At 45.5% G+C, this 22,809-nt stretch overlaps 1 protein-coding gene and 1 long non-coding RNA gene across 6 annotated transcripts in view; one reads left to right on the forward strand and one right to left on the reverse strand.

The window, feature by feature from the left end:
- LOC147015718 (uncharacterized) overlaps positions 1-22,809 on the reverse strand; it is a 107,924-nt gene that overhangs the window by 27,139 nt on the left and 57,976 nt on the right. The window contains exon 2 of the long non-coding RNA XR_015049809.1: positions 1,472-1,576. This is a non-coding gene — a long non-coding RNA (uncharacterized LOC147015718). The remainder of the gene's footprint in view (positions 1-1,471; positions 1,577-22,809) is intronic.
- LOC147015719 (fibroblast growth factor receptor-like 1) overlaps positions 1-22,809 on the forward strand; it is a 303,397-nt gene that overhangs the window by 6,421 nt on the left and 274,167 nt on the right. The gene's annotated exons all lie outside the window — the stretch shown is intronic.

Raw genomic sequence — 22,809 nt, forward strand, 5'->3', positions numbered from 1 at the left:
GTCACCAACCTATGGTTGTTTGTCCACGCTCGATTCTTTTTAAATGGCGAGAGTCGAGCAAGTTTTTAAAGTCTTCGCTATGACTCGGCCGGGATTCGAATCGCCGACCTCCCAGAATCAGAGTGGACACTAACCATTCACCATCTCGTCTCGTTTAAGTGCAACACAGCAAAACATTTTGTAAAAAGCTTCAAAAAAACATTGTGCAGAATGGCTTGTGTTATCACATTATTTAACAGGAATAAATGAGGAAGTATATTTAATGCCACTTAGCAGTTGCAGCTTCTCTCACATACCAAAGACTTGCATGGAAAAAGGCGGCTGCGGTGCACAGCTGAACACCGACTGCAGCTTTTCTCAAGCTGCAGTATTCAAGTATTTTGTGCTGAATTTGCAGCCAGGTTTTTACCCCCCCTCCTTCCCTCCAAAGCCACTTGATAACCTGTAATCCCAGGATAACAGCCTTTAAAATGCCCCCATCTCCTGTAACGCTTTGGTTTAAAATAATTTCCATCTTCGGTATTATGACAGCCCGATGTTTTGCCATGCAAATCAGCTGCTCTTGTTTTGTTTGTTCCGCGTCTGAAGTCCTGATGCCTCTGTGCTTTTGAAGGCCAAAACTTTTCCGCTCTCTGAAATGTAGAGGTATATTTGGAAGCGATTTGAAATGACTTGTCTCAACAACCCTCAGTTCTTTCCAATAAAAAGGCCAGTTTTATCTCTCACAAGTTAAAAAAAAACATTCTGAAGCCTAATAAATGCACCTTTAACTCTTTGAAGGCGTTGTTAATGTATAGCTGGAAAAATATGCTCGTGTGCAAGTTTTTGTTGTTTTTTGTTCTCTCTACAAATCGTGCCCAAAACCAAGTGGATGAAAGAGGAAAGGGAGGGAGCTGGGTGTTGACACAGGTCTGTGAGCAGAGAAATGAAGGGGTTAAAATAAGAGTTAGCTGTGAGAATGGAAAGTATGAGAGGTGCATGTGAAGAAAAATGAAGGGATGACAGTGAAAGAGGGCAAAAGGAAATAATGAAGGTTATGAGTGGTATATGCCTGGTGTTGGCTTAATGGTGAGGGTGGTGGGCTTGGCATCCAAGGATCAAGAATTCAAATTCCCCCTTCCATTGAATTAATACCAGGTGGGGTTGATTCTGTCTGTCATCCTTCTGAGGTCAGCAAAATGAGCGCCAGCTTGCTGGTATCCTGTGTCGGAGTGGTGACTCGTCCAGGATTGTGCCCAATATCCAAGGAAACTGCTTATGCAGCATCAATGCTCTGCACAGAGTATGGTCCCAATGGATGGATGGATGGATGGAATGCTCTGCACAGAGTATGGTCCCAATGGCTGCATGAGTGGTATGGAGTATGACAGAAGTGTGTTGAAGTGGAGGAAGCAAGAAGTGTGGAGAGATGGAGGTGGAGTTGTGAGAATGTTGAAAGAAAAATAAGAAAAGAGGGATAGGCTGTACTCACATACTTCATATTGCTAAAATTCCTTCAGTGTCCAATTGTTTTTGTTGACAGGCATGGTGTGAAGAACTCCCTCAAACATTTCATGGAATATCAGATTATTCATTCCTGGATAAGAAGAAAAATAGATGAACTTTTAACCTGGATACCGCATGTTTAAAATCACCATCGTTACCTGAGATTATAGGATAGCTCAGAAGTAGCGTGCTCGCTTCTCTTGCTGTCTAATCTGGGTTTAAACCGCCATCCTGGTGCCTCACAGGTGGAATTTTGCAATCAGGCAATATGCCATCCTTCAAAGGGATACATCTGCTCTGCCTGATAACATTTGTTTCGAGATGTTCAATATCCCATGGTACCCTTTTGAAAATGGAATAGGTCATTGTGTGCTGGTACTCTGCCAAAAGTTTTACTTAACACATGGGAGCATCGCATCGGTAGCTTTACTCTGTTGCACTAATGATGATGCAACCAGCAGATGCCATGAATTCCTTATTGAATCTCGGTTGGATAGGCTGCCGCTAAATATATGGATATAGATAGTCAGCGATATTGTCTGTTTAAATCATATTGTCTGTTTAAACCCTCTGATATTTTGTAGAAATCTTAACGGGATGTGATGTTGGAATTCAAAAATGAAATACTCAAACCTGAGGAATTCATTTTACAAAAACACCGAATGTGTATTTGCAATGCAATTGGATGTTTCCTTTGCTTGCTTGGAATATTAATCCTTGAAATTTTCGTTCATTCTGTTTAAACTTGCCCCAGAGATGTAGCAGGGTGGTAAATAAGTCCACAAAGGAGTTATTAAATGCGTAACCAGAAAATGTAGTGTTCATGCAAAATAAGCTATAAGGCTCATTCATCTGTAATTTCTTTTTTAGTTGATGCAGCTGTTCCAAAATTTTAAACACATTTACTCAGCAGGGATTTATGGAAATGTGAGGGGGGGGGAAGAGGTTGGGGTGTAAATTCGGGAAATCGGATGGGGGTGAGGAATTGAAACAAGGAAGGGAAGAAATACATATTGAATATTTTTGTGACGTCTGTGAGTGTGTGTATATATATATATATTCTTTCTGTAGAGTCAGAGGATACTGGGTATGCTTGCTCCTTTACTGATCTGCCAGTAAAGTGGTTTACCATTTTCTATGCTCTCTGGCTGGAGGGAGTGAAGTCAATGGCTGATACTGACTGCTTCCTGCCATCTGGATCAGCAAGCCTCATCGAGTCTAGACTTGCTGTAAGTTCAGCAGCAGGACCACTTGCCTCTTCACTGTTAGTGGCAGTCTTGACTGTGTTGTGCAAGCACTCACATTTGGGTTCCCATTCAGGAATGTATAACTTTCCGATGACCACGAGGGATGCACCTCTTGGAAATTGGCATGATAGATTGGCAAAATAAAGCATCAACATCTTCAGTCAGGAGCAGGGAGGGTGTTTACTATTTTTATTGTTAAATTGTAGTACATCTCCCAATCAGCTTTTCTGAAGTTCCAGTGCTTAGCTGGTAATGCCAGAGTGGGAGGATGTGCAGCTGATGCAGTGCCTTCACAAAAGACACCATGGGATCTTTGAATCCCCACCAATTCATATTGGCAGACAGGACGTCCATTTAGCATCCATTAGAGAGACAGCACACACATTGATGCCTTGCCCTGCCTGTGAAACACCATGATGACAGTTTGTCGGTGAGTCAGGATTCGAACCCAGGACAGATAGCTCAAAATCGGGTGTGCCTTCCTCGAGGCTATCTTGCCATGCCCCCATTATGAGGTGAAATCCAATCTGTAAATTCTGAAACCTCTAAGTTTGATATGCTCACGTGAGAACAACCTGCTGTATTTGGTAAACAGTACATCTTTATAGTATATACTAGCAAAGTACCCGCCCATGGGCAGGTACAGTTATCTGTTGAATGGCGTTGGTCCCGTCTCGATTGGATGAAATTGAGAAATTGACGTTATCCGGTGACCTTGACCACGTGACCTTTGACCTTGACCTTGACCTTGATCCCCTTATGTCCGTTCCCAAGGATCACATATGCCAAGTTTCATCTCATTCTATCCAACGGTTTAGCCGTCTATAAAGGACAAACAAACATGAAAAATTGACGTTTTATTCAATTTATGACGTCATAACTCGAAAACCGGAAGTCGGAAGTGAATGTCGTCAATCAACTGTGTCATTTAATTTTGATTATCTGTCGAAGGGCATTGGTCCCGTCTCGATCGGATGAAATTGAGAAATTGAAGTTACCCGGTGACCTTGACGCCTTGACCCCGTGACCTTTGACCTTGAACTTGACCCCCCCCCCCTGTCCGTTCTCACGTCCCAAGGATCACTCATGCCAAGTTTCATCTCATTCCATCCAACGGTTCGGCCACCTATAAAGGACAAACAAACAAACAAACAAACAGACACACATACATACAAACATATTCTATTTTTTTAGTATTGTAAAGATAAAACTGTGCATTTATCTGTCCTCCTTCATAAGGACGATTTGAGTAAGGTTTTAAAGGCCAATCTTTTAACAAGACTGTGAGTTTACTACAGTCTATTTCTGAGGATTTAAAAAAAAAACATTTTACATAAAAGAGCAATTCTCTTCTATTGGGATTGTAGATGGTGACATGCAAACTGAGATCAATGGCGGTGTACGGAAACGTTTTTAAAAAAAATAATAAATACAAGGCGCAAGAAGGTGAAATTCACTGTACACGATGTACAATGCGTGCCAGAGTTAAACGAGTGTTCATTTACGTCCGTATGATGTCTAATAAATAAAGAAGATATAAGTACACCTGATGCTCGGCCGAGGCTTAAGACTTTGGTACGCTCACGAGGCTGTACCATCGAAACGAAAGGTCCCAGAATTTTTTTTTTAAATAAAACCGAGTAGCATTTGTACATTTAGTGATTTAAAATAATGCTTCTTGCTATGAAACATCATATCTCTAGTTTCCTTCAACATTTTAATGCCATTTCTCCAACCCATCATTTTTGACGTGTATAACAATCCATCTTGAAATTCATATGCTGATATTTTGTACTGATGATCAAGTAAAAAAATAATTAATGCCAACAATTGTTTTTGAGTGATGCTTTGGTTCATTTGTAATTCATACATTCCCCGATTTAGCCAATAGATCATTTGTGTACAACCATACACATTATTCATATCATTCTTACGTTCACCTGTAAGGGTTTGGTGAACTTTCACTTTTACAACGACAAAAAATAGAATCCACGACTTTCTTTTTAACCTCACCCAGTTGTACAATATAAACCTTTGAGTACATTTAAAAGCTTGGTCGTTACACTTAGTAACGTGACTTTAAAGTGAAGCATTGCTATGGTAATTGCACATTTTCAACAGTAAGTGGAGCTGGCAGGATAGATTAGAGGTATGCACACTCATCTCGAAGCAGTCTAGCTTTGGTTGGAATATCGGCCAGCTCCAAACCGTCGTCCTGGTGTTTCGCAGACGGGACGATACATCATTGTGCATGCCGTGATGGCCGTCCCTCAGATGGATGTTTAGCCGAGTGTCCTGTCTGCCAACATTAGTTGGTGGACGTTAAACATCCCACGGTGTCCTTCGTGAAGAGTTTGCGAGCTATCACAGGCACCTTGGAAAAATTACAAATCCCTGCTCTGACCTACAGGGGGTACTGCATCAGTGGCACAGCTGCGCCCATGCGAGAACTGATGCTAACCCGCAGACACATACTTCATCCGGACGCCGAACTGAAAATGAATTTAATTTATTACGAATGGCCACATATGTTGCGCAAGTGTTGAACGGTTAGATTAATTAAAGACTCGGTGGATATTACATTAAGCAGGTGTATATGTCAGCATCATGAGCCAGGATTAGTGATCCTGGTATCCATTATGTCAACAATATGCAATTTTAGAGCTTTAACCGTTACATACAAGTTTTCAAATGTCACACTTTCCCATTACCTGTACAACACACAGGCATGGATTTTGTGAAATTTTAAATTTTGATCCGAACGCTCAACCGTAGTAGTGTCCTTAAGCTCTTGAGTGTGGGTGTTCATTTGCTTTAGAGTTACAACCGGTTTTGTTCAGAGATAACTCACCTGGCGCCAGCTACCGCACGCCTAAACTTGTCCTTTATCAGACAAGTCACAAAACAAGCTAAATGGTTGAGCCCAACATACCAAAACAAAAGCCTCCACATCTCAAGTCCACCTGTAAAGAGTTTTAAAGTTACTTTTCAAATTATTTGGCCTCACAGGTCAAATTAATCTTTCGAGTTGCGAAACGAATGAAGATTGATTTCCCACAGTGGCAGATTTGTGTTGTTGTGACACGTGAATTTTACAGCAGATGGGACCACATCAAAAACGAAGATGGCCTTCTTGGAAAGACCAGTCGAGGTCAGGCCCTACTATATTCCAGCAGAATATCAAGCCATCTTTCCTTCGGGGGACCGGGGGAGGGAGTGAAGGTATAAAGGGGTTGATGTCATTCATGGAAACGTTTCCCTGGGGTCACCTATCAGATATCTTTTCTCGAGTTTTCATTACTATTTTCTGAAAAAAAAGGAATGGTAATGCAAAATCACTTTGCATCAGTAGGAAATAGGTCATTCTTATGAGACAGCTATTACAGATGACAATGCACAGAACAGTAGATCAAACATTACCTACTTTTGACTGTCATGTATGAATTTTAGAAATATGTTTTGTATTATCCAATTGTTTGCAGCCAGTGTGTTGACAGAGTATAAAATCATGCATGCTCGACACCCAATGAACTTGAATTACTGAATGAATGGCATTTTTTTAACTGCAAGATCATAATGATCGTGAGCAGTTATTTCCATCAGTCAGGAAAAAGTAAAAATGTAATTTCAAGGGTATGGGAGGGCAATATTTGCAAATGAGAATTCTTTATCCAAATTAAAAATAAATAAATAAAAGGAAATCCAGTCTTCAGTGAAATTTTGCAAATATGAGGATCACCGAAGTACCTTTTATGGATAAACTACGAATTATTGAACAACGCGACACAGGTGGTAAGCAGGCAAATATTAGTTTGTGGAATGACACGGGTTTTCGGATGCAGACTAGGACTTGTAGACCATCTAGTGGTGATGTGCTGCATTCTAGTGTACCATTGCTAAATCTGGTGGAACAACCCTGACTTTGTGCACATTATAATGGATGCCCTTCATTGTCGAAGACGGCTGCCAACACATGACATGCGAACACCCAGGTGCAGGAATTTGTTTATAGTGTAGGGTCGGTAGTTTGTCCAGCAACTACACTCTGATATAATAAGCAGTGTAACCTGGCATCAATAAATATTCGAGACGCCCTGACCAATTACAACCTGCACTGGCAGAATAATGACCCTGGAAAGCAACTTGACAATGGACGAACAACTGTGTTCCTATTTACTGTGCCTTCTTGTAAGAACAGAGGCACTTTGGAGAAATTTTAACTTGCCTGATAAATATTTCCCCTGCCCAGGAAATAAACCCAGGTCCTGCAATGCCAGTGAAATGTCCACTCTGCCCCACCACTCCACAAAAATGTCTTTTGGTTGACCTGACACCTGTCATTTTGAAGCCTTAATGGGAAATGATTTCAAGATTTTATTGAAAGTGCTGCTCTGCGATAGGATAAAAAAGCACGGCATGATGGAACACAAATTTGTTTGATTAGGTCACTAGAGGGTGGCCATTTTGTTTCTAATCCCTGCTTCAACATGGCAGTACATCAAAAAAGTGGATTACAAAAGTAATATTGCTCTATGGTTTTGGTGCTGTGCTTGGGTCCACTAACACTTTTGTTGCCATGGTAATGCACATCATGAGTACAAGTGTTTAGAGACCAAGTCCAGCTGGCTCACTAATACACTTCTGGGAGGAATAATCAGAACGTTGGAAGCTGATTTGGTCTACATGTGGTTCCAATTATCACTTTTTGGTTGACTTTTAAATGTCCTGAGAGCAGTATTTTATTCAAGTCAACCCAAAGAGCACGGAACAATATTTTATACATGAACTGTTAACAAGCACTGATAGTCATCACAAAAAGACTTTCATTTCATTCTCATATTTTGTGACCCTGATGTAGAATCATGTTGATTTAATAACCTTTTGGGGATATAATAATAATAATAATAATAATAATAATAATAATAATAATAATAATGTGATACATGGTTGAGCTGGAGGTGATGCTGTGCATTGCGGGGGATGTTAACATGCATGTGAGAGTAGCGGAGTCGGGTGAAGAGGAATGTTTTGGTAAATTTGCTTTGGGAATGAGGAAATAGAGAGGGTCAAGAGCTGGTGGAGCTGGTGGCAAGGGATGGGATGGCCATAGCTGGTTCATTCTTTCAAAAGCAGGAAAGCCACGAGATTACATATAGGAGTAGACTGCAGAGAACAAAAATGGATTTGGTGGTGGTAAGGAAGCGAAAGTTGTGGAAGGTTAAGGATTGTAAGGCAGTGGCAGGAGAGCATGTTACCACCCAGCACAAGCCTGTGGTTTTTGTGGTATGGATGAAGAAAAGGAAGGAGATTAAGAGCAGGGGTCAGAAGATTATTAGGTGGGGTAAATGTATGGGCAACGTCGTCATAGAGTAGAAAGAGAGGATGAGGGCCAGGTATGAGAAACTTAGTGAAGAAGTGGAAGGTTTGGAGGAGAGGTGGAAGAAGTATGGAGAGGCGTTTAGGGGAATTGCAGAAGTTTTGTGTGGAAGGACATCAGGAATGGGTGCATCGGCTAGGGATAGAAACCAGGAATGGTGGATGGAGAAGGAAGCGAAGGAAGTTGGTGAAAAGAAGGAGGTTTTTAAGAGGATGGAGAAGATCAAGGATGGAGGGAGACAACCAGATGTAGGGTTGCTGCACCTGTATGGGCAAAAGAAGAAAGCAGCAAGGAGAGCTTTGGATAAGGCGAGGAATCTGTATTGAAGGTGGGGAAAGGAAATTTCAAGGAGTTGTTGAACCAGGATGGTGAGCTGGAGCTACCGTGTTATGTAGAGGTGGTGAAGATCATGGAGGAGGTGGTGCAGACAGCGTTGAAGAGGACGGAGAAGGGAAGAGCACCAGGCATTGATGAGGTATGTACAGAGATGATAATTGCAGTGGGAGAAGTTGGAGTCAGTTGGACAAAAAGGCCGTTGAATGTATGTATGAGAGAGGGTTCAATTCCGGAGGATTTAAAGAAAGGGTTAATTGTGCCGATATGGAAAGGGAAGGGAGATGTTCAAGATCCAGGGAAGTACAGGGGGCATTATGTTCCTTAGTCATGTCATGAAGGTGCTGGAAAGGAACTTGAATGGGAGGATAACAAAGAGTGTGGAGATGGAAATCAGAGAAAAGCAGCAGGGGTTTCGAAAGGGAATGGATGACAGATGGGATGTTCATGCTGAGACAGCTGGTAGAAAGAGGTTTGGAGGTGCAAGGTGAGATGGCATTGGTATTTGTGGACCTGGAGAAGGCCAACGACACTCTCCCGAGAAAGATGGTAATGGGGACACTGAGATGTATGGATGGGAGTGCCGGAAGCAGAAGTTAGGCTGGTGGAAGGGATGCACAAGGGAATGAAGGGAAGAGTTTTGTTTGGTCCTGGGATGTAGGAGCAGTTCAGTGTGAGCACTGGTTTGAGGCAGGGAAGCTCTCTCAGCCCACTCGTGTTTATCATAGTGATGGAGCTGGTAAGCAGGAAGATAAACCTGAGGGGTATTCTGTGGAGGGTGTTGTATGCAGACGAAATGGCTTTTGTGGTGGAGTAGGTGAGAGATGCAGAAAGTACTGGGGTAGTGGAAGGCATTTGGGAAGCATGGGCTGAAGATGAAATTGGAGAAGACTGAGGTGATGTGGGTGAGGTTAGAGGGGAAGGAGAGAAAAGAAAAATTATATCAGGTTAGAGGGGAAGGAGATCAGCCAGGGAAATATGTTTGAGTATCTGGGGGGGGGGGAGGGGGACAGTGATTGGGGATGGTAAGTCCTAGGCAGAAGTGCAGAGGAGGATTCAGGTGGGTGTAAATGCATGGAAGACGGTGGAGGGATTAATGGCAGGCAGAAAAATATCAAGGAAATTGAAAAGGAAGGTTCTGATGTCATGTGTAATGTTGGCCTCCCTTTACCGTCTGGAAACAGTGGCATTGACAGAGACAACAACAGAGGCTGCAGGTTTGAGAGAACAACTGGGTTAGGAGGATTGCAGGAGTGAGGAGGGTAGATAGGAGGATGGATGGATGAATTTATGGAAGAGAATGGTGTACAGATGAGTTTGACGGGGAGATTGGTGAAATTCCAGCTGAGGTGGGCTGGACCCTTGGTGTGGATGGGGGAAGAGAGAATAGCAAAGAGAAAAGGCAAAGAGCGAATAGGTTGAGGGAACAAGATAGGGAGGAAAAGAGGTAGACCATGGTTGAGATGGGAGGATTGTGTGAGGAGGGATATCAGTAAGAGAGGGTGTGGTTGGAGAGTAGAGATTGTTGACTGACAGATGGAAGTGGAGGAGTATCGTGTTCAAGGCAGGGCAGAAGCTTGGTGCCATTGGACTTCACCCTATATAAAGGGAAGAGGAGTAGAAAAGAGAGAGATAAACATAATCATAATAATAATAATAATGATAATAATATGATACTTGAGAAGTCAATCAATGTTAGTGAAATATTGTGGCCTTGAGGTGAGGAAACTAGACTTTGTTGCTGTGAGTTCAAATCCAGATGAATGCAGCAGCATTCTTCTTTGAGTGAAAGCATATTGGACCGAAAATCAATTGCAAGTTCGTGCCGCTGATTACCTCTTGACTGCGGTGCAGCTGTGATGCTGATGCAGTGCTCCTGCAAATGAGGGGAGGAATTTTTGAATTTTGCCAGGTTATTGGCATGATGCAGCAGGACTATGGATGTGATTCTAATCTTCTGGAGGCCATGGAATTTTGAGGATAACTACCACAATGTAGCAATGAAGTTAGTTGTCAGTAAAAATCTCACTGGCTCACGAATGACCTTCAGGAAGAAAGTGTTCTGCCTTCTCTGGTCTAAATGCAGTGCCAGTGTATGCTTTGTGGTCTCCCCTTAATACCATTAGAGCATAATGGTTTGCACACGAAAATGCTGCCAATAAAAGGCGGTGTCCTTCAGATTCCCCCAGCAAAAACAATGGACAGTCTGAAGTGGGACAGACACGAATCTACCAATGGAGAGCAGTCATGGCTGGAGTGCATTAGGTGATAAAGTCGTTTTTCAGTTTGATTCAGTTTGACTCATCTACCAATGGAGAGCAGTCATAGTTGGGGTGCATTAGGTGATAAAGTCGTTTTTTCAGTTTTATTAGATGGGAAAATATTGTCCTGTGGGGGTTGAAAGGCCTGATAACACGATTATATTCCCATATTGAAAACTATGTCAGATGTGTGGGTCCTGAATTGATGAAAAATGTTCCATGAGTTTTTATCCAGTGAAAGGACTCTTAAACCCTTTTAGACACTAAAAGGGTGTGAAGGATCTAAGGGTCCAAAGGATATAAAAGGTCTTTACACCTGAACTCATATCCACCTACAAAGCCTTCTTCTGCAGCTTGATGGAGAATTGCCTTCCCCTCTGGACTTGCTCCTCTGCCTCATAACTTTCTCAGCTTGATTCCATGGAAGCCAAGACCTTCAAGATTATTGGAATCTCCCATGATGAAGCAGTCCATGGTTCTATCACTTTGCCATCACAGACAAGTCAGTGATCTCTGTCTTTTACCACCTCATTTCTGGTCTTGCACCATGCCAAACGACATCACTTTCTTTGGACACCGGTGTGATTTTGAAAAATTTTAATTGTGTGTGCCTGCCTGGCAGTCAAAGAAAATTGAAAATCATTTCAAACAGGAATCTTGCTGTTTTTAAGGGCATCATACAGGCCATAATATAGGGATGAATCACTAATGTAACGTGTTATATTGGGTGGTGTAATAGACACTGTGTCAACGGTGGTAAATTCAAGAATTAAATTCATACGACTTTTACAATCTTCATTTTATTTAAATTGAATTATACACTTAAACACTGCAAAACACAAATTGACTTCTTTACACTTTCAAAACCCTTCTGTTTAGCAGTTTGTGGACATGTTAAATAAGGTGGTGTATAAGACTGCTTCAATAGCGCTAAACTTCCAGAATTTTATAACCGATCTTTAAAATCATTACTTCATTTAAATTGAAGTATAAACCTACACACAACGCAGGGTAACGTGTTCTATGGACTCCCTAGTTATTTATGCGATTGGGCGCATGAAGATGAGTGATTTTTATCATGTTTGTTACAATTCCACGTTCTAACTGCAATATTGCTTAGTCATCGAAATCTGAGAAATTTAAACATTCGATCTTTGAGGAAATGGAAATACGATGCATTTTACAAACATTTTGTATCCAGGGACTGAACAATGATGATCTGAGCACGAAATACACATTTTAACATCAGACTTAGTTTGCTTCTTGAGTGACAGCAGCTGGTTTCACATGAGAATGCTCAAGATTACTCACAAATTCACTACTATTCTGCTCACTTTACCATTTCAATACAACTTCAGGAAAGACATGCAATACCTAAATATTTCAGCTCCTTTGATGTTTTCCCTCACAAAAGACCATGATACACCTTTGCTCCACAGAAGATATCAACAGGTTGGCCAGTATCTTGGTTTTACTTTGACCAGCAACAATGTCACTTCTGGTATAACAGCTTGGTAGGATTATTATTCTGTGGCCGAAATTTCATTCTGACAGTAACTACACTGGAAGGATGGGCAATTTTCAGCTTTTGATGAGTAAAGTTAAATTTTCAATTTGAGTAAAAGTTACTTTTTGACATTTGGTGCTAATTCCGTTTCCAAAATAATATACGTACTTAATTTTTTTACTTCAAGAAAGTCCGTTCAAAATCTTACAATCTTTTGTGTGATAAGTGGACTGGTATGATAGCATAGAGTCTAGATCCTAGAGGTATGCACACTCTGCTGGATTTGGTCTGGATCAGTGGGCAAGATAAACTATTTTGCTCCGATGAAGGGCAAATTCTGGAAACTGGAGCTGCACCTCATTCCCCACAATGGTAAACATACTCTGATCGATGATCAATTAATAAAATCCATTGATCAATTGATGATCAACTGATGATATAAATCGAGAAACTCTCAATGAGGATGTACAATGGAGTGAAACGTAGTTATTGTTGTTGCTGCTGTCATGTTGGCTGTGGCTGTGGTTGTTGTTGTTTGTGTGTTGTTTTAGTGTACTCATATATTTTTCTATTACTTCCACAAGTAGATGCATTACTACATTTAATTTTGTGTGTTCCTTTTGTGTCCATGTATGTATGTATGTATGTTGGTAGTAGATATATGCTACACTTAATTGCAGGATGTTCAAAAGTCTTGAATCATAGGAAATATTATTATATGTGTATATATTTATATATATATATTTATATATTTGTATATATATATATATATATATATATATATATATATATATTTATATATTTGTATATATATATATATATATATATATATATATATATATATATATATATATATATATATATATATATATACATATATATATATATATATATATATATATATATATATATATATATATATATATATATATATATACGGATTTTAGAATCTGGTCTGATGAATGCATCCACACATCCAGGTCCTCAGACAGTTATTTCCTTAAATGCATGTTCAGATTATCCCCATCCCCATGTCTCATGGGATCTTAAATGTGATGCGTTGAGAAGGCTAAAGGAGAGATCCCCTCTCTTAGGGGATGATTTTTTCTTTATGACAGACACGTTCACACACATTTCTTTCACGAGCTCTGAAGCCCGCCCTCAATTTTCCTCAGCAAAATTCTTTCGCGAGTTCCGACGACTGCCTTTTTTGAGAGCGCACGGGTCGTCATGGAAACCGTGCCCCAGTGGGGCGGGGTGAGCTTGGGGCGGACGGCACCCCGTGGAGACGGCCTGGGGATATAAAAACGAGTGAGAGAAAGTGTGAGGTTCATTCTGTGAGGAGAGACGTTCTGAGATATAAAAAAAGTGAGGAAACAGCGAAAGAGGGACGTTCTGAAGATAAAGAGATACGTTCTGGGGAGAAAAATCTGAAGAGAAAAAGTCTGAAGAGAAAAAGTCCGAGGAGGAAAAGTGAGGAGACAAAAAGCGAAAGGAGAAAGGAAAATGCAAAGGCGAGAGAAGTGACCAAGAAGCGGGTGTCTGACCAGCGCCGAGACAATTCGCCCTTCCGAGTGCTTCGGCAAGCGAGCGTGTGGTGCATGTGTGGATGTGAGCAGTGCTGCCAACAAGTGAGGCACAGGTCAATTACCAACAACACCAGGGTCTAAACCCACGACGGTCAATCTCGGTGCCCTCCAGACGTCGATTGGCGTTCGAGGCTGCCCGGCGAGAGGGTGCACAGCAAAGCTGGGTGCTGGCTGTGGACGTGACATGCACGCATGCATTTTCACGACGTTTTCGCTTCATGGACGACTTTCTGGTGAGCGAGACGATTCTCCCCCTCCCCTCCCCTTGAATGATCTGCTGGGTACCCTTGTCTGCGTTTAGCTGTGAATCAACCCCCGATGAGCATCTGCTTTGTCTCTTTCCTGGCACTTTGATTTTGCTTTAAAATTATTTATTTACCGCAGCAAATAAAAAGTTCTTTTTATTTATTTATTTTATGATTAATAAATTATTTGTCGATTTCCATCCTGTCTGTGTTTGTCCTTTCCTCCCATTGGTCCAGCATTGTCCGAACCGAGATAGACTGGGAGGTTATTACCACAGATTTGACCAAAAAATTGTTGGCACGCAGCAGCGGTGAAAACGCTCGGCTGCCCTAATTAAAATCGAATCGAGATAACATTGGTGCTTTGCCGAGGGCGCGCTCCCCGCTCAAGTAACCACATGACCTCTAGTTAAACGGAATAATTAGACGTGGACACTGGAACTCGTGGTTGACTGGGTGGCGTTCGTGGTTCTAAAACAACCCACCGTACCGCAACGTTAATTGTGAACGGTGGCCCCAGGTCCGGCTCTACCGAGGACAACCTGGGATTAATCCCCACTGAGTAACAACTGGTGTCTCGGTACCCGTGGCCGCAACAACTGGTGTCAGGTGTGGGAGATTTTTCGAACGCCCCTTGATCAATAAATTGGTGTCAGGTCGTGGACCTGTGGTGCGCTTCACACACCTCGAAATTCAGAGCGGTTAGACCAAATTTAAGTTAAATTTATTGGGGCGGACAATGGCGGACCAACACAGGCAGGTCCCGGTGGGTCATGTTGATGATGTAAATATGGATACGGAATTGACCCAGGACCCGCATGAAGTCACAATGGAGGGTGAAGAGGAAGCAAAGGGAGAGATGGAAAATAACCCCCACCCTCGGTCTCTGCAAAATAAGGTGGCGATAGTGCAGAACGCCGGGTTATCGCCACCAGTGCAGCCTGAGAATGACATGATGTTGTTCATGAGGCAATTAATGGCACAAATGAAAATGTCGAGCGAAGAAAACAACAGAAAAATGGACGAGATGAGCAGAAAAATGGACGTGAAGGGCGAAGAAAACAACAGCAGAATGGAATCGATGAGCAGAAAAATGGACGAAAACAACAGAAAAATGGACGTGAAGGGCGAAGAAATAAAAAGGGAGATGAGTGAAGCGATTGGCAGAGAAATGGCGGCGGCACTAGAGGAGGTAAGGGAGTGTCGGATCGGTGTCTGGGAAGAGATGAGGGAGAACGAGGCCAGACTGATGGGAGAGATTGGGAACATAAAGAAGGAGGAAGGACTGACAATAGGACAAAATGAGTTGAAGAAACAAATGAGGAAGAACACAGGGGTGATAAAGGAGTTCAGAGGCGCTAAGAAGGAAACAAGAAGAGAGATGACTGCAATTAAAAACGAATGTAAAATAGCACACGAGAAACTGACGAAGAGAGTAGAGGAGGTGACACAGATGATGGGAACAAAGGAACGGGAAATGGAAACACAAATAGGAACAACGAAGGTGACGTTAGAGGGGGAAATACAAGGGGGGCATCGGGAATTTGCGAAGGTTAAAGAGGAGGTGGATGAGGTAAGGAAGGAGATAACTGAAATCAAAGTGAAACAGGTGGTAAAGTGAAGGAGGAGATTATTGAATGCATGGACATGTTATATTTGCAGCGTGACAGAGTGCTCGGAGGGCGGGAGGAGATGAGTACAACGAAGTTGAGTCATGGCGAGACCCAGAGCGTGCATGATGCGATTGGGTGTGTCGAGCTTGGGTGGAATGAAGGACCCGGGGTTTCTTGGAGTGCCCAATGTGCGGAGTGTGAATGTAACTGAGAGTGTGCCGAAAGCAAGTGAACCGGGATGTGCGAGAATGGAGTGTGATGGTGAGCGAGAAAATGTAGGACAGGCATCGACTCAGAGAGGAGGAGCGGGTCGTTGGACAGATGGGAGACATGAGTCCCCCGTGCACGGTACACCGTGTGGACCCGGAGCATTTGCACCAGTGTTGGTCCCATATGGACCGGCGTACGGGATTCGAACCCTGGGAGGCCGCGCGGTGCACCTCGCACCGTATGACGGCAAGAGTGACCTGAGGGCGTACTTGGCGCAGTTCGATCACGTGTGTAGGGGTAACGGTTGGGGTCCGGACGAAGGTGGGATGCACCTTGTAGCAGCACTGTGCGGTGTGGCGCCGAGGTTCTGAGCATCCTGCCCCCTGGGGCCATTATGCTGGCAGGCCTCCGTTCAGCTCTAAACAACCGATTCGGCATCGAACAGCAGAGCGAGCTTGTTAAAACTCAGCTCGCAAACCGAAAAAGGAAACCCCAGGATTCCATTGGAGAATTGGCTCATGACATTCGAGGCGCAGTGGGGATCGCATATGCGGACATGGCAGCATCCGTGCAGGGAAGGCTGGCGCTGGACCATTTCGTCCAGGCCTTGTCGGACTCTGACTGTGGGGCTCAGCTGGCCATGTGGCGCCCACCCACCATGAGTCAGGCAGTTGATGCTGCAGCACGCTTTGAAGCGGAAAGGCCCCTGACTCGGGGGGGGGGGAGAGCACCACCCGGTAGCGGTGAGACAGGTGGGCCCTACGAACATCAGCGGGTCCACGGGAGGAGCCGCCCCTGAAAGGAGGGCGGACCTGGAGGAAATGGTTCGGGGCATGGTAAACCGCCAGTTGGCGAGGTCTGGACCATGGCAGGTGGCTCCGATGATGGCACCCGGTGGGCCACTGATAAATGCTCAAACTCGGAATTTCAGGGGGTGCAATTCTGAGTATCAGAGGCGTACGCCTTACCAGGTAAGGTGTTATAATTGTGGTCTGACAGGTCACCTGTCGGACTGCAGAGCTCCACACAGGGATAGACTTTGCTATCGAGGACCAGCAATTCCGCCCAGCACGGACCGGACTAGCCAGCCCTCAACCCCCCCGCCCCCCACCAGGCCTCGGGAAACTAGTATGTGCCGGCCATATGGGTCCATGTTCGGCTGGAGTAGATGGAAAAGTGCCCTCATCGATGCGACACGTCATTTATTGCGGCCAAATTGGCATTGGTAGTTTAAAAATTAGGTGTAAAATTGCCGGCGTAGGGGGAGACGCCATGGTGGACACAAGAGCAAGCGCTACAATCATTAGCCCTGTGATCCTTGATTCGAGCATAGACGGCTGGGATGATATCCGCCGTCTGGAAAATCGTAGCCTGCAGCTGGCTGGCTACCGGGGCAACGGCTCCCATCATAAGGCATGGTTTTATGACCCTTAAGTTGGGTTTGTTACAAAAGAGAGTAGAGGTTTGGGTGGCGGAGGTGTGTGACCCATGTCGAATAGGGTTGTATTTGTTAACTGCCAGCGAATGTAAAATCAATCTGGCCTGGAGTATCATTCAGGTGGGTTTCGAAAAGCTGCCACTAGGGGGTGTGAGCACGGACGAGACGGTGGAGCTGGAGGCTCCCGATCCAGTGACCATTCCCCCAGGTGCCGAGGCGATCGTCCCGGCACAATGGCGGACTCACCCAACCTGGTGGGAACCCTGTGGTCTGGTCGAGCAGCTGGCGGGGCAATCAATCCCGGGCTTAGTCGTGGGCCGTACCCTTGTAAATACTGACGGGCCTGTGGTGGCCGTCAGGGTAATTAATGTTAGCACAGAACCACGCACTATAGGACAGGGTACGAAGGTGTCAGACTGCACCCCAGTTATTAATGTCGCAGAGGTGAGGGATGAGAACATTTGGCCGGATCGACCGTGGAGGGAGTCTCTAGAATGTGATAGGAATTGGCCCGGTCCCATTTGCGAGATGGTAAACCGGAGTTGTGCAGATTTGGAGGAGGCCCAACGGGAGACCTCACACAAACTAATTAACCAGCATTTGGGAATCTTCTCTTTGTCTCCCGAGGACATTGGATGTACGAGCCTGGTGAAACATCAGATCCACACCACACATCAGAATAGGCCCGGCCTATTTGTCAGCCCACCCGACGGCTCCCTTGGAGCAAGAGAGAGGAAGCTGACGAACAGGTAGAAAAGATGCTGAGTGCAGGTGTTATTGAGCCCTCAGAAAGTCATTGGATGTCACCTGTTGTGTTGGTTAAAAAGAAAGATGGTACCACGCGTTTCTGTGTGGACTATCGCCAGCTAAACAACGTGAAACTCAAAGACTCCTATCCTCTGCCTCAAATTGACGATACCCTCGATGTCGTTGCGGGCTCAAATTGGTTCTCAACTTTGGACCTCAACAGCGGGTATTGGCAGGTGGAGATGGACAAGACAGGGCAGGAGAAAACGGCATTTTCTACAGGGAAGGGACTGTATCAGTTCACTGTGATGCCGTTTGGTTTGTGTAACGCCCCTGCCACCTTTGAACAATTGATGGAGCATGTACTGGGCGGCATGCCATGGCAAATATGTCTGGTGTACCTGGATGACGTCCTGGTGCACGCTAAATCATTCCCTCAGGCCATAGCTAATTTGGATCAGGTGTTTGGGTGCCTCAGACAGGCAGGGTTAAAGTTGAGCCCAGAAAAATGTACCTTGTTTGTGAAGGAAGTGGCCTATCTCGGTCACCTGATAGGTCGCGAGGGGGTAAAGTCAAGGCGGGAGAGGAGTGGCTCGTACTGAGTAACATCAAGGAGGTGCGGGGTTTTTTGGGACTCTGCTCCATCTACCGGCGCTTTGTGGCAAAATTTGCAGAGATAGCCAGGCCCCTTCACCGGCTTACGGAGAAGGGGACGAGGTTTAATTGGACACGGGAGTGCAAAGATGCCTTCCTCAAATTGAAGGAGGTGTTTAACATCCGCACCCGTTCTCGCATTCCCCACTGATAACAGGACCTTTACCCTGGACACGGATGCGAGCCAGGAAGGATTGGGTGCAGTTTTATCTCAGACGCAGGAGGGCGTGGAAAGAGTGATTGCGTATTACAGTCGGCCATAAGTAGGCCTGAGCAAAATTATTGCGTCACTTACAAAGAGTTATTGGCTATGCTGTCTGCCATGAACTATTTCCACCTGTACTTGTACGGGCGGAAATTTTCGGTTCGAACCGACCATTCCTCATTGCAATGGCTCTTACGATTCAAGGAACCCGAGGGCCAAATTGCAAGGTGGTTGGAAAAGTTGCAGCAGTACGATTCCAGTGTGTTCCATAGAGCCGGGAAGGCCCATGGGAATGCCGATGCACTCTCTTGACGCCCTTGTCTGGGAGAAAACTGTAAATTCTGTACGCGACATGAGGACAGGGACCAATTGGCAGACCCCTCCAAAAAGATCTTCGTCCGTGCAGCCCGAGTGGCAGGGCAAGTTTTGCCACTAAGGCCTAAGTCACATTAGCTCTACGGCGAGGATACGGTGGCCGTACGCCCTCTGAATTGACAGAAACGTGTGGCGGCTGCAGAGTTTCTGCGGTGGCCTCAGGGTGGCCCTACGCCATTTGGCTATCTTTTACAGGCCGTAGGGGTCGCCGTGGAATTATAACGCGGAGTTATAACTTTTTTCATTTCTACGTTCGCCGTAGCAATTCGACAAGCCGAAAAAAAAAAAAAATGAACCCACTCGTTACTGTCCGTCTGGCTGCACGTTCGCCTTAGTGTGTCTCGGATTTGGACCTCAACAGCGGGTATTGGCAGGTGGAGATGGACAAGACAGGGAAGGAGAAAACGGCATTTTCTACAGGGTTGCCAGACAACCCTGCGGTTGCCTTGCGGGCACCTTGAGGCTACCTTGCATCTGCCTTGAAAATTCTATGGCCGCCGCAGGGCCCCCTTAAGGTCACCGTGCGACATCAAATCAAAGACCGTACGGCAACCCCACGTTTTCGGTCTCCATAACTTTTAAATACGCCGTGCGGCTCCTCGAAAAATAAAAACATATGTGACTGCTACATTGTGTGACCGTGGGAATACTGCGGCCGCCGTATAATTGCTAGTGGCCGTAGATTTTGGACACCCCACGGCCGCCGTGGCAAATGTGACAGGCCTAACTGCAGATGAGGAATTTGGAACGTTGGCTTGGAGAACAGCCCAGCGGGAAGATCCCGCATTGGGGCCAGTGTACGAATGGGTCCGGGCAGGTAAGAGACCCTGTTCAGAGGAAGTGACCCCCTTCAGAGTGCAGGCAAAGGCTTACTGGGCTCAGTGTAAGACCCTACAATTGAAAGATAACATCTTGTATCACAAGTGGGTGGAAATTCCCTCTGAAATAACTTCCTGGCTAATTATAGTCCCAGACCAATTTAAAACTACCATTTTACAACAGTTGCATGGTACCCGCCCCGACGGCCATTTGGGCAGGACAAAACAACATCTCGGGCCCGCTGGAGGTTTTATTGGGTGAATATGGGGCGTGATATACAGGACTGGTGTCGAGCAAGCAACACCTGCACTGCTAAAAAGGGACTGACACAGAGGATGCGGGCACCCATTCAATTACACCAGGTGGGGGCCCCCCTTGAGCGGGTAGCTATTGACATCTTGGGACTACTGCCCTGCACCCTACTGCTCTGCTCGGTAATAAATATATCCTCGTGGTTATGGACTATTTCACCAAGTGGCCGGAGGCCTATGCGCTCCCCAATCAAGAAGCTGGGGTTGTGGCACAGGCCTTCATGGAAAGTTTTGTATGCCGGCATGGCATTCCAGAAGAGCTGCACACCGATCAAGGTCGAAATTTTGAAAGCCAATTATTAAAAGAAGGGTGCAGTCTCTTGTCGATTCGGAAAACAAGAACAACGCCCTTAAGACCACAATCTGACGGGATGGTGGAAAGGTTCAACAGGACCTTATTACAACAACTGGCCCTTTTTACCACCACCACCCATCAGGATGACTGGGACGAACATCTCCCGTATTTATTGATGGCTGACCGAACTAGCCAGCACGGAGCCACCGCATGGAGCCCAGCGTTGCTCATGTATGGGCTGAAGTTGCGGGCTTCCGCTGACCTGCTGTGCGGTCCCTTGCCAGAATGTCCTGATAAACCGCCGAGGGAGGGATACGCCCGTCATTTGGAGGAGGGTATGGAATGGGTCCATGCCTTCTCATGCCGCCAGATGCATATGGCGGGTATAAAGATGAAGCGCAGGTACGACCATTGGAGCCAGGCGAGCAAATACACTCCGGGGATGAAGATTTGTTTCTTCAATCCCCGGAGATGAAAGGGCAAATGCCCAAAGCTCACGTCGCCTTGGCAGGGTCCGGGAGTCGTCCTGGCGCAGATCTGTGACGTCGTCATTAAGATCAAAATGGGACCACGGACTCTCCCTCGGATCATCCATGCTGACCGATTGAGACCCCACACCGGCGACCAGACACCCTCATGGATTGCTCCAGCTTTAGAGGCAGAGGCCAAGTCAAGCACCTCTGCGGACGCAGGGGGGGGGGGGCTCATGTGGGTAGGAGATGGTGACAGTAACCCCCATGTGTGGAGCGCAGTAGTGAAACAGCCCCACACACCGGGGCAAAGGAGCACGAGCCTTAGGGAGAGGGCATTGTTAGGCCCACATGGGGTGCCAGCAATGGTAGCCTCGATGTGGGTACCGAAGCATCGACCATGAGGGAGGGCTAGGGTAAATTTAGGGACCAAGAGCGACAATAGGGACTGTTTCGGTAGAGACATGAACGTGCAGTGGGGACGTAGCTTCGTGATAGAGTTAAATGGAACGTGCATTAGTATAAAGGAAGACGAGGGTGCATGAGTTAGTCAGGGGAAATTAGTTAGGTGGTGATGTGTCAGTGAGTGGAAAGGTGTTTGTGTGTGATAAATGAATTATGAGTGTGAGAGCAGGGCAATGGCCGGTATGAGTGTGAGTAATATAATGCATGGTGTGAAGGATTGAATGGGGGGAGTGGATCCCACCCAAGGAAACCCGGGGGTTAGTTTAAAGTTAGGAAGAGGGATTAGGTAAATTTACACGTGGATGTCGTTATGCGGTTGGTGCTGATTGTGGAAAGTTTTTTTAAAAACATTTTTTTGTGTGTAGGGTGCAGGAGATAATAGACCGGCTGGGGGTGTGGCTTGTGAGTGTAGTGTTCGGATGAAGCAGGCACCCCGGGCGCTGGGGGCTCGTCGGCTAGGTGTGGCCGTAGGTAGGTCCAGGGGGCCATTAGTGTATTCGTGGACACAGGTTCCCGAGGAGAGGGGCCTGGCGTGCCAGTGTAGTGTTCAATGGGACCGGGTGCCCGAGCAGTGGGACCCGGGGCGCTAAAATGCCAAGTGGGCATCGTGAGGGGGAGTGCCAGTGAGGGCATCCCCCATGTTAGGGTGAGGAGCAGGCAAGCTCGGAGGCAGCTCCAGTGACCCGGGGGTGCTCATGGTGAGTATGCAGGTGGACAGATCTGCTAGTGGAGCCGCACTACCCAACCACGAAATTATGCGATGGCACAGAAAGAAAATTTGGTGGGCAAGGCCCAAAATTGTGAGAGCACCAACACGTAGGCGATGGGAATTTGGGTTTTTAGAACCCCATAGTTTAACAAAGGCCTCTTGGCAGGGTATAAACCCGGGGACAGTTTAAAAGTGTAACAATATTAGCATAGTAAGGATTGATGAAGACTCTTTCGCACCATCCACTGTCGGGATGATCGCCGGCTGCTGGACTTGCCCTCCTGTCGGACTTGAGAACGAGACTTGTCACGGTGTAAGTGCAAGATTGCATACAGCTCTGCTCTTCCTTCCCATGGAACCTTGGGGGGGATTGGGCACGAATTTGGCAATGGGGATAGTGGGATATAGGAGACGAGACATAGCGACGAATTGTCAAAAGAAGGGGACTAAGGTC

Source organism: Eptatretus burgeri, chromosome 12, assembly GCF_056783735.1.
Source record: "Eptatretus burgeri isolate ZD-2024b chromosome 12, Ebu_testis_v1, whole genome shotgun sequence".
In the NCBI taxonomy this organism is placed as follows: Eukaryota; Metazoa; Chordata; class Myxini; order Myxiniformes; family Myxinidae; genus Eptatretus; species Eptatretus burgeri.